At 36.3% G+C, this 12,763-nt stretch overlaps 1 long non-coding RNA gene across 1 annotated transcript in view; it reads left to right on the top strand.

Moving 5' to 3' along the window:
* Positions 1–11,866, top strand: part of LOC143647951 (uncharacterized) — a 282,296-nt gene extending 270,430 nt beyond the window's left edge. The window contains exon 3 of the long non-coding RNA XR_013158272.1: positions 11,815–11,866. This is a non-coding gene — a long non-coding RNA (uncharacterized LOC143647951). The remainder of the gene's footprint in view (positions 1–11,814) is intronic.
* Positions 11,867–12,763: the final 897 nt, after the last annotated feature.

Below are 12,763 nucleotides of genomic sequence, written 5' to 3'. Positions count from 1 at the left end.
AAATGCTAATATCATCTCAATTCATAACCTTCCTCACAATCTTTATCTTTTTTGCTAGATAATGATGATCAGATGTTTGAAATTAGAATTTTAGTGATAATTGTCTTCTTACATTTTTCATTTAATTTGTTACTAAAATGTTATAGGAATTTTAACTTTCCTTGAGATTATTAAAGATTTAAAACTATGCTTCAATTCAGTATTATTTGATACTTTCCTTAAATATATCAATATTCTAGGACCTATTGGATGAAACAAATACATATGTATCATTTCTTTACCTTTTGATCTCAACTTAAACTTTTTTTTCAGAGATCTCAATTTACAACAGCTATGCCCCACCCAGGCAATGTCTTTTGCTTCTGGAAGATTGATTATTGTACACTCCACACTATATTCCTCCTTCTGTCTTCGGAGGAGTCCTACCATCCGTGTGTTCCTTTCCAGAATATTTTCTCCAGGTTGACATCTCAATTTAGAATTTAGTTACGTGATTGAGTTTCACTGTGAACTAGGCTGTGATTGTGGTCATAAATTTCTTTTCTCTGGAAAGCTGCCTCTCAAATGTTTATCACTTAGCAAGTACAGCTCGTCAGCTCTAGGTTTTGCTCATTCATCCTGAAAACGTTATTCCAGAAAGATAAAATGACTTTATGCACACATGATAATTACCATGTAAGCTGTTTTGAAGATATAGAAATAATAGTTTAAAAGCTCTCTTAGTTTTTATATTGTCTTGCAAGCCACAGCTTTCTTTCTTATTTTTTTCCCTTTTCTTACTCCTTTACATTATAACACTTGATGATTTATTAATATAAGAAAGAAAGTAGTCTTCAGAACATAAATGTGAAAATTAACCAAATTCATTTTCTTCCTTGAAAACCTATATGGCTTGTTCAATAAATTATTTTCTAATTTTTGAGAAAACTCAAACAATTAGGGATATGAATTAAATACAGAAAAATTAATGAAAATTATATTTTGCAGCTTTTATTTAGAAAATTAGTTTGTGTTATAAAGTTAGATATGGTTATATTTAATCTAGTTCACTACATCCATGATTTATAAACAAATTTGGGTTTATTATACATTTTGGCAGAGTAATGTTTCAGATAATCAAACTAAAATTATTTAAAAATGACTTTGTACAGATACATGTTTTAAAACAAAAACAAAAACAAACAAACAAAAAAAACTTGCTGGTTTTTATACCAGAAAATGTTTAAAGCATAAAAAGCAATATAAGCACTGGGAAAGAAAATAAAGCAACCATAATACAAAATTTTCCGGGATTTTATAAGTATACTCTGAAGCTTAGAAATTTTAAATTAAGAAATTTCTAAATTTAGTGGTATGGCTGAGTAATAGATAATGAAGGGAAGAAATTGGAGAAATATATATTATGCAGAATAAATATCTGGGCTAGGAATATTTATAATAGCGATATCTGAGGTATGCAATCACATACAAAATTTTTTTTTTAATGGAAGAGAAGGCACCGAATGTTCACCTGCATTACAAATTTCTCCAGGGCAAGTCCTGATTCTAATAATTTAGAATTAACTCTAATTATAAATCCTATCATAGACACAGCAAATAGAAGCTAGTTTTGATATCATGTTATGCAGCTAACTGGGTCACCTACTCATAGCCACTGCGTAGATCAATAAGGAACAATCCAATGGTTATCACACAGGTTCTCCAGTCTTCTATAGTGTCTTGGAAAACCTACTGTCACATTCTGGAAAAAAGGGAACAAAAAGGTGCAATTTCTACAGGGAAATTATGATTCTGTGGGTCAGGAGCTGTGGGAGCCACTCACTGTAAATCTGAAAGGGCTTTTTGTCATGGATCAAAAGCCAACAAAGGACTAGGGCCAAGCTTTAGGTACACAAGAGTTTCTGCTCCCAGAGTTGGGAGCCAAATGGGCCTCTCACAATGACCACAGTGAACACCAGAATCTGGTCTACAGGATTACAAGCTGCCAGTTTGGCACTGCTCCACTCTGATATCAGGAGGAGAAAGCCCTTCCAACCTTTTCTGGCCTTGCAAGACCCACTGCCCGCCAACTTTGTCTCTTCCCTGCCTTGGTCTGGCAGCTGCACTGGAACACATGTCTCCAAACTGCTTCCTGTCTCTATGGAAACTGGCACGCAGAACCAGACGGATGGCCATGCTCCATGCTTGCTGGGCAGAGGGGTGGCACAGAAGGTGGATACCAGGTGTTGTACTCAAGAAAGTAGGCAAAATCCTGAAAGGATAAAGAAGAATAAAAAAAATAATAAAACTGTACGTGGGAGTCTAGGAAAGCAGTTAACTTATAGGTTTTCAGGCAAGCCTAAAAGCTAGAATGAAATGATGGCAGAAAATGACTAGAGGGTTCTAACTAACAAAAAGGACAGAAAGACATTGCAGAAATAGCAACACATACTTTATCAGCCTTCATTTTTCCTTTAATTTCCTTCCTCACATGATAGAATATTCACCGCACATCTCTTGAACATTTTAAGATTGTATTCAGGATATTTGTGCTTTTCAATCCAACAGACTTTAATGTCCAATATGTGTTCAGTCCATACAACTACTGAGCCACAGCTTTCACATTAGAAGGTTATTTGTGTACAATGCCTTCAGTAACTTAGTGGAAATAATAGCATGCTGTGTGTGCATTGAGATAAATTTTTAGACCCTAATTTGAGCAAGAATGATCTTGAACTTTCTAAGATGTGGGTTCTTTGTATAAATACCCCAAACCAGCTGATGGAATAGATGAGAGATGATAAAGAGAGAGAAAGAGAGAGAAATACAAAACAAATTATTTGAGGTGAAGACCCTAAAAGATGGTGGGCTACCATGTAACTTCATCAAAAAATGAATTGTTTATTTCTGTCATTTCATAATGATTCTTATATTTAAGTAGCCTTAACTCATTTTCTGTTTACTGATTCATTTGGCATGTGTGCTTTGTACCACCAAGATACAATAGAACCTTAAGATGAGAATGATATTTTGCATTTGAATGGAGTTACTAAGAGGACACAAAACATATTTAAAAATAAACAAAAACATTCAGTATCCCATTTGATTCAGGTGGCTGTATCCCTGTTAAATAATTTTATAGACTGAGTTGACAGCTTTCATAAGTATAAATACATCCCAAAATGGTGGGTCAAAATATGTGGCATTTATTTCATGAGATGTTTACAATTTCTTCTTGAAAAACTGTATCTTAAATTCTGTTCACATTTTGTTTTGTTTTTTTTTCCCTTTCACTGTTCTAAAAATCTGATTCTTCCTTTGAGAAAGTTTTTCTTATTCACAGGAAGAAAAAATAATGAGATGCCCTCAGTTTCTGTTAAATAAGCTCCAAATGTGATCATTTATCTGAAAAAAAAAAAATCACTGACTGTAACACACTCCCTTTCAGGTGTGCAAAGCATCAACCTCAGCCTGTCTGTCTAGATGCCTCTCAGGTACTTAGTGCCCTTAGTAAGTAAGCATTCATGTGCAGTGCGCACTGATCCACTGTTTAGCCCACATTTAATCTTTAGCACAGGATGAGAGCTGTAGAAATTCCCTGCCTCCACTCATCACCCATTCAGGAGATAGCAAGGCTTGAATGACTCCATTTTTAAAAGCAGTGCCATGCTTTGGGACAAGTGTTCAGACATGCATCTCAGCTTTCCTCTTCTCTCATGACTGTGCTGCTAGCTTCAAAGATCTCTCTTTATTCCTTTGCTCATTGTTTTTCTGTTCTGCCGAGTTTGTCACTCTGTCAGAGCTTGTCACCAAGGTCCAGGTGACCATAATCTTAGAGTTGGCTTCTTTATGTCCTATGTGACAATGCTCTAGGTTCTTGGTGCTCAGGCAATAAGGCATGCAAGAAATGCATGAGAGAGGGACAGTTCTCAGCTAACTGACGTCAATAAGAGTCAAGATTCAGTTCATTTGATTTTAACTTGGCTTTTCCTAATAAAGACAAGGAAATCTTGAACCGTTTTCTCCCTAGCCATATGACAGATGGAAACATTGAAGGAATAATGGCAGCTGCTCACTCTGCTCTTTAAGGACAGGCCAAGAAAGCCATCTTTTTCAGAATATTGAACAATTGCTCTTTATTAAAGTGTCTTTCATGGTCATAAATTAGCAAATCATTTCTCTATAACTACTGAAGCTAACTTAAGTGGTTTCCAACCATTGACACTGTTAGAAAGAAACTGGTCACTTTAATAAAAACAAGTTTTCAATCTCACAGTCCACAGAGTAGATGAAAAGGGAGCATATTTGCAGGATTTTTTGGACAGAGCTGGGTGGGAGGGGAAAACTGCTGGAAAGTTGATATTAAAGGGAAAAAATTGAAAAAGAGATTTAAGACACCTCAAAAACATAATCATATTGCCCTGGAAATATTGGGTATTCAAAAAAAACTGATTTGTGGGAAAAAGTTTATGAAACAGCTGTAACAACAGCGAGGGTCACCTTTCGGTGGTGTGCTGTACATGTTTAACAATGTATTCTACAGGGAAAAACATTGGATTATATAGTTTGCCAATTTCTCTGGTGAAATATTTCCATTGTGGTTGATTTCAAGCTTCTAACGTGTGTCTCTGAACATGGAGCTAGGAAGGGTTGGGTTCAGTTGACTCTCCAGGGCTCATGTGAGCCAGCCCTAGCACATAACTGCTTTTATTTGATTTCAAATATTCTTCCATGTATTAAAATAGGTGTGAAAGCTCTAAATGCATCTTTGAAAAATTTTACTCCAAATTGTACCCTTCTTTTATTACACTTATTTTGTCAGATTTAAGTTCACTTTATTTTTCAAAGCAACTCTGTGGTTAAGCATGTTAGGCTTGAAGCCAATGTGCAAGATTTCCAAATTTAACTCCTATCTTTTCAAGCTTTTCTGCTGTTGGCAAGTTATTTAAGGTCTCTGTGCTTCAGTTCCCTCATCTTCAATATTGAGATGATGACACATGTGTGATGAAGATTAAATCATTGATATGGGAAAGGCATTTGTGAATGCCCAGAATAGTTAGCTGATTATTCTTGTACTTACTGCTGGCTTAGTGATTGTTTAGGGATGAAATACTTAGGAAGAGTCCTATTAAAATGGGTGTGGCTGTAAGGGAAAGTGTGCCAGGAAAGGAAAGTAAAATACTTGCAGAATCACGGAAGCCCATCCCACTAAGAGGGCTTAGATAGGGTTTATGATTCTTCTAATTCAAGAAATGTTATATGTCTTGGTTTGCCTAAGTTGCCATTTGCAATATACCAGGAATGGGAATTCATTAGTTTACAGGTTTATAGTTCTAAGGCCAGGAGAATATCCAAATTATGGCATCAAGAGGAAGTTACATTCTCTGAGGAAAGGCTGATGGCAACGGGCTTCCTCTGTCACTTGGGAAAGCACATGGTGATGTTTGCTGGTTCTTCTCTCATGGATTCTAGTTTCAATGGCTCTCTCTCTCAATTCCCGTGAGTCCGTGCTTCTTTCTTTCTAAGCTCTCTTGGCTTTTATGGTCTTTTCTCCTCTTCACAAAGGACTCAGTCAAGGATTAAGATCCACCTTGAATGACCTGGGTCACATCTCAATTGAAATAACTTAATCAAAAGTCCCACCTACAGGAAGTCTGCCCCAACTAGAATAGATTAAAAGAATATGTTCTCTCCTGGTGTACATAACAGATTCAAACCAGTACATTATGGTATATACTATATTTCTTTTACCCTCTGGAGCATAATTTGCACATAGTTCTCCTTTCATGTCCAGTTTGGAGGGCTTAAAAGTGTGTAAGATACATTGTTCTAGATGACTAATTATTATATCTTCTCATGTCCACTTCTTAAGTATTTTAAGTAGACATTAAAATATTCCACAAAATATTATATTGATTTATCTTTTAGGTTTTTATGTTTTGTTTTCCATACTTTTCTCTATCGATGAATGTATCTCTTCTTCTACCCCTCCACTTTGGCTAAGAACAAATGCATCAGACTTAAGTTGCATTGTTCATTCTAATGTCACTATGGTCTCTATAAATGCCAGCCACTGCTCTAGATACTGTTATTGCCTGATTCTTAATTAGCTTTTAATCAAGTAATGGAGAGAGACATTTATGCAAGTAATACAAGGAAGTCAACACAGGAGAGGAGAAGGAATGTGATGCTAATAGGTTGACTGTGAATATAACCATTCTCAAAGATTCCAAATTGGAACCTGCTGTTTCCTTTAAATGTCATTACAAACTTGTTTGATAAGAGTGACTCCTCTAAAGTCTAGGACAGTAGTGAGTTTACCAAAGGGAGGCTCATTTAAAAATAAGGACTCAATGATATAACCAATGCATTTAGAAATACCTCTAAGTGCTAAACAAAATGAGTACTTCATTATACCTGGAATGTCTTTTCTCCCTTGCTCTTAGTCACCACATTCTCTGCTAAAGTTTCTGATAGCCTGCACATTCCTTAAGCAGGCTTCTCTTTCTCTACCCATCCCTCAGATGTTGATTCATATAATGCATGCTGTGCGGTGGGTGTCCAAAAACACTTGCTTAATGATTGCATTGAGAATGAATCCTCAGTTTGGTAATATACTGTTTCGCTTCGCAAAAGCTGTCAGAATGCAATATGCCAGAAATGGGTTGGCCTTTACAAAGGGAATTTATTGATTTACAAATTAACATTTCTAAGGCCATGAAAATGTCCCAGTTACGGCATCAGCAGGACAATACCTTCTCTGTCACATGGGAAGGCACATAGCCAACATCTGCTGGTCCATCACTGCTCGGTTCCATTGCTTTCTGGTTCTGGCTCTTTCAGTAAATGTGGGTCTTAGTTTATTTCTCCTGAGTCTTTTCTCTCCAAGCTCTCTGGGTGTTTCTGCTCTCATTCAGTGTTTCTCTCTCTGAGCTCTCTCAGCTTTTTCTCTGACTTCAAAAAGGACTCCAGTAAAGAATTAAGACTGACCCTGAATTGGGTGGGTCACATTTCAATTGAAAAACCCTAATCAGAAGGTCCCACCCACAATAGGTCTGCCCCCACAGAAATGGATTAAAAGAACGTGGCCTTTTCTGGGGTTCATAACACTTCAAATCAGCACACATACTAATCTGTGATAATTGAGAAAATTAGTAATTTCTATGAACTCTCTGAGATTGAATTAAAATGAGGACTTTGAACCATATGAAGTTATAAGAAAAAAGACGCAGTTAACATGTTGCTTTCTCCACATTATAACCAAAAGTGAAAAGACAATTAAAAATTTTGAGAAGTTTGCCTACAACAGTGACTTTTCAAGTGGCTGCAAGAACCACATATCCTAAGGGTGTTTAGGAATAACAGACAGACCTCATGAATTTTCTCTGTAGTTAGGTAAAGCTAACTAATTAGGCTGTTGGTCCTAAAAAACTGAAATTATTATACTTCAAAGTCAGAGTCCATATTGGGAGAAGATGGAGAGAACCTGTCCTAATCTCCTACTTGTAAGGACAAGGTATTGGTGCTAGTATATATAAAGTACCTGACTCATAGAAGACTTCAAGTATTCGTTTTGTTTTTTCTTCTACAGTCCATGAAGAAAAAACTAAGTAGTTGTGAAAAATGAGTTCTGAATAAGATAATACATTTAATGACAATTAATATTGACATCCTCTCTTATTTGATTTTAATATTATAACTGGAATTGATGAAGATATAGTTCAGCTAGGCATGTGATTTAAAGTTTCATTGATAAATTGATGATACATTTCTTTTTCATTTTTACATAACACATTTAAACAAATAATAATAAACACTATAATCCAGCAGTTTTCATGGCAAAGTAAGAATAAAAATGTTGAACTTTTAGAACAAACTCTAAATGGTTCATTGACTATGTTTCACCATGGAAAAATCACTTAGCCTCCCAGTGTCAGTTTACCCATCTGTGAAATGAGGAGGATAATATCTTCTTATGGGGATGTTTTGAAAATCACTTTGCAATTGTAGTGGATGAAATTGTTGCAAGCATCACTGTTCTTTTTCCACTTCTTTAAAGAAGCAGGCAATATTATTTATGTTCAATTTGATAGTCAAAATGCCATCTGGAATGAAATATGTGTATTTATGAATGGTGGTGTGTATTTTAGTACTTAAGAATCCCTGAGATTGTGCAATTTTTGTGTTAGGTTAATAACAGGGAAACTGAGCCAGAATCTTAATATCACTCTGAGCTTTATATTTACAAGCTACTAATTTGATGTCTTTCCTCATTATCCCTTTTTTCTGTCTTAGCTCATGTTTCCTCTGATGTGGTTTTCCCCTCACCTCACTGCACAAGATTGATAGTTCCTCCTGTTTTCCTGTCTAGAGGTCACCTCTGTGCTGAAGGAAAAACACATCCCGCTCTGGCTCCTGTTGACTTTCAAGTCAACTATCAAGAATTTATTCCAGACATCTCCTAACCTCAATTTGAAAACTCCACCCAAAAGATTACAGGGAAATATCTCAGGGAGTTGCCATAATGACCCTAAGAGGTTGGCACTGAAGAGACAAAACTGCTGATACCAGATTCTTTATACTTGATAGGCTTAATTATATAACGGGGTCATGAACCTATGTGCTTATGTCATTTAAGTCTGGAAAGAAATGTTCCCCTTCAGGCACTTCTGTCTCTTATGGTGCCAATCAACAGGCTTCTTCGTAATAAGATTCTTTATGCCAATAGCTCTAGCATAACCTCAAGTGGTGCTTGTAGTAATGACAGAATCATTACAAAACTAAAGAAGAAGAGGGAAATATAGTTCATGGATGTGATTAAGTCATCATAGTGTTCTTGTATATGAAATTATCCTTGACTTAAATAGTGTTTTGCTATTAAAATACAATTGTATTTTAACCCGGCTCTGAAAAGCCATAGTTTTACCCATGTTGATAACTGTTAACAAACCTTAGCAAAACTTATCTCTAAATCAGCTTGCTGAAGTGAAATTTATGTATTATGTTTCCATGTGAATGAATTTTGTTTTACCTATTACAAGTGTGCACATATTAAGTAAAGTTGTTACCTGATTTACTTTTATAAATTAGTATGTGTTCTTGTTTACTAGCTGCCGGAATGCAATATACCAGAAACAGAATGGCTTTTAAAGAGGGGAATTTAATAGGTTGCTAGTTTACAGTCCTAAGGCTGAGAAAATGCCCCAGTTAAAGCAAGTCTATAGAAATGTCCAATCTAAGGCATCCAGGGAAAGATACCTTGATTCAAGTAGGCCAATGAAGTTCAGGGTTTCTCTCTCAAGTGGAAGGGCACATGGCGAACACAGTCAGGGTTCCTCTTTCATCTGGAAGGACACAAAGTGAACATGGTATCATCTGCTAGCTTCTTCTCCTGGCTTCCTGTTTCATTTTCCTTCTTCATCTCCAAAGGTCACTGTCTAGTGGACTCTACTTCTCGTGGTTATGTCATTCTCCTCTACTCTCTCTGAATAGCTCTCTGAATATCTTTCATTCTCCAAAATGTTCCCTCTTTTATAGGACTCCAGAAACTAATCAAGACCCACCCAAATGGGTAGAGACATATTTCCCCCAATCCAGCTTAATAACCACTCTTGATTGGGTTACATCTCCAGGGAGATGATCTAAGTACAGTTTCAAACATACAGTATCGAATAGGGTTTATTTTGCCTTTACTAAATGGGATTTAGATTAAAACATGGCTTTTCTGGGGACATACATCCTTTCAAACCAGCACATTCCACTCTCTGGACCCAAAAACAGACATGTTTTCTCCATATACAAAATATATTAATTTCATAACAATATCACAAATCCTTAAACCATTTCAGTAGCAATACACATGAGATTCAAAATTAGAAATTTACAAACTCCTATCAAAGTTAGTTACAGGCATGGTTTGTTCTAAGGCAAAATTGTCCTCTGTCTCTGGACCTATAAAAACTTAAAACAAGTTATTTGCTGCCAACATACAAAGAAGGAGTAGTCATAGGATACATTTCCATAGGGAGGAAGGAACACAGGGGTTACAGGACCCAAGCTGTTTTGAAAACCTACAGGGCAAAATCCATTAGATTTCAAAGTCTGAGAGTCATTTATCTTTGGGGCTTTTGAAAGCAGCAGTCCCACCCTTTCCAAGGGCCTATGCAGTGGCTTGCCTCTCTCTGAATACAACCTTGGGGGACATTGAGGAGATCACCTTTTTCTTGGCTCCACCCTCTCCAAGCATTGGAGCTGCACTTCGGCTCTCTGCCATCTCCGGGGCACATGCTCAATCCTTCCATATGGTGGCAGCCAGGCTCTCCCCAACCCCCAAGGAATGTGCTTCACTCTCTCCAAGGCCTGAGGTGGCATGACTCTTCCACTGCAATGAGGTGGAAGGCCCATCCTTTTCCTTTGGGGCAAACTCACTCTCTCCAAGGGCTTGGGTGCGTCCCCTCTCCTGGCCCGAGGCTTCTTGACTTCAGTCCTCAGCCTCCGTAGTTTTGCCACTGAAGTTATTTTACCTTCACAGTGTCCCTTCTCTGAACACCCCAGTCCAGAATGCAGCTGCTCTGTTTATACAGGTCCCACAGCTACTTCATTGGCTTTCTTAGCAGTAGCCTTGGATCGTGCCCATCAGACATAAGGAGTTTCCACAAATCCTTCCTGGATAACTCCATGTCTGATCCTGCTTTCTCTGAAATGGTTGGCTGATTTCACATTTGTCCAAGACCTCATGTAGGGTACTATTCTCTGTGGTCTCCCTTCCTGGAAGCCCAGAATTTTCCAGAACATCAATTTCTGGTTTCTTTGTACCCAAGAGTTCTCAGCTTATCTCTTTTCTGTCACAGTTCACTATAAGCTGTGAGAAGAAGCCAGGCTTCACTTTCAACACTTTCAAACCAGCACAGTATGACACTTATGAAGATATAAAACTTGATTAGGTACAAATGTTATCCAAACTGAGAAGGGTCAATTGAACAACAGAATAAACAGTCCTAATTTTGTTTCAGAAGTAGTTGCATGCCTTCTCTCAAATTATCTTCTCCCCAGCAATTTATTCTTTCTTTCATGTTCAGATTGAACACTTTGCTTTTTTTCTGATCATAAAAGAGATACATATTCACTGCATAAAATCAGGAAACTACAGAAAGGAACAGAGAAGCATATTACCTGTATCTCCTGGATTAGGATCACTTTAAGGGTTGTTAGATATTCTGCACAATGAACACTTTTTGAAGAATACTCACATTGTTTTCTCTAACTCATTTTGTATTTCTAAAAATGGCTACATGTACAAAAAATAAGAGTGAAATAGCATTTGCTTATTTTGTTTCCTTTTTAAGAAACTGAATCTAAAGTGCTAGTATCCCTATTTTACAGACTTTATGTAGGTTTATAAAAGCTACCAGGAAAGTATTGCATGTTGTTTCTTCCACTGCTTTAGAACATCCTTAAGGATTTCAATTCATCTAAAATTATTCCAGTGCCTTTAATTCAAATGGAACTCAATACCATATAACTAGTGAAAAGTGAAGGGAAATTAATGATGCCATGTTACCATTGGAATACAAATCTTTGTGCATAGGAGGAAAAGAAGGCTTTCGGGACATGTAAGGAAGTGTAAAAGAAGTCTAAGTATATCACTGCTGTTGTCCTCTGATTAAGGATTAGCATGGATTTTCTGTCTCTCTATAATTTATAGTTTTCCTGTTGTTTGGTTTAACTTTCATTTTTGCAGAGACGTTAAGTCCAACGTAAACTCAAAAGATCTTGGGAAGTTAATTGTTTTATAACTTTCATTTAATCAACCTTTTCTTTAATCCCTTTTTTTAGGCAGCCAGGGGCAGTTTCCACTAACACAGAATGTAACGGTTGTGGAAGGCGGAACTGCAATTTTGACCTGCAGGGTTGATCAAAATGATAACACCTCCCTCCAGTGGTCAAATCCAGCTCAACAGACTCTGTACTTTGATGACAAGAAAGGTGAATACATTTTCTTTTAAATGTTTTAATCATATTCTGAAATATCCTAATTGTAATGAATTTATTTTTCTGAGATGATTCAAATTATTCCTTCTGATTACCAAACTACTGCTGCTTGTATTTAAACATGTTAAATATTAAATACTTTAGTTTGCAAGTCATAAACACTAAAGATAACCTATGTCAACTTTTTAATAAAATAAACCGTCCTAATTCTGTTTCAGAAGTAGTTGCATGCCTTCTCTTAAATCATCTTCTCTCAGCAACCTTATTCTTTCTTTCATGTTCAGACTGAACACTCTATTTTTGTTAACTATTAGCCACATGGCACGTTCTTTTTATTAAACTTTGGTTCAGATATTTGGAAGATGTTGTAGCATTTTGGAAAGTTTAGTAATTTTATGTTTATGAATCATATCTGAAAACCAGAATTGTGGAAAGGATTCCCATAATAAGGTCAAGAAAAATCTTGACAATTAGAACCACAATAGAATTATAAATAGTTTCTCCTAAGAGGAAAAGTGTAACACTTTTTGTACAAAAAGTGATGCAAATTTATATATGGTATTTGTATTTGCTCTTATAAAATAAACAATAAAATTGATTACCTATGGCATGGGATGGTATAGGGAGCGACGGGAGTAGGACTCCTCAATTTATATATATATTTTTCAACTATTTCTATTGTATAATACAACATATATACAAAGCAAAGAAAGAAAAAAGCAATAGTTTTCAAAGCACTCCTCAACAAGTAGTTACAGGACAGATCTCTGCGTTTGTCATTGGCTACCGTACC

Source organism: Tamandua tetradactyla, chromosome 10 (assembly GCF_023851605.1).
Source record: "Tamandua tetradactyla isolate mTamTet1 chromosome 10, mTamTet1.pri, whole genome shotgun sequence".
Lineage (NCBI taxonomy): Eukaryota > Metazoa > Chordata > Mammalia > Pilosa > Myrmecophagidae > Tamandua > Tamandua tetradactyla.
The sequence above is the reverse complement of the archived record's forward strand: the minus strand, read 5'-3'. Positions and strand labels throughout refer to the sequence as shown.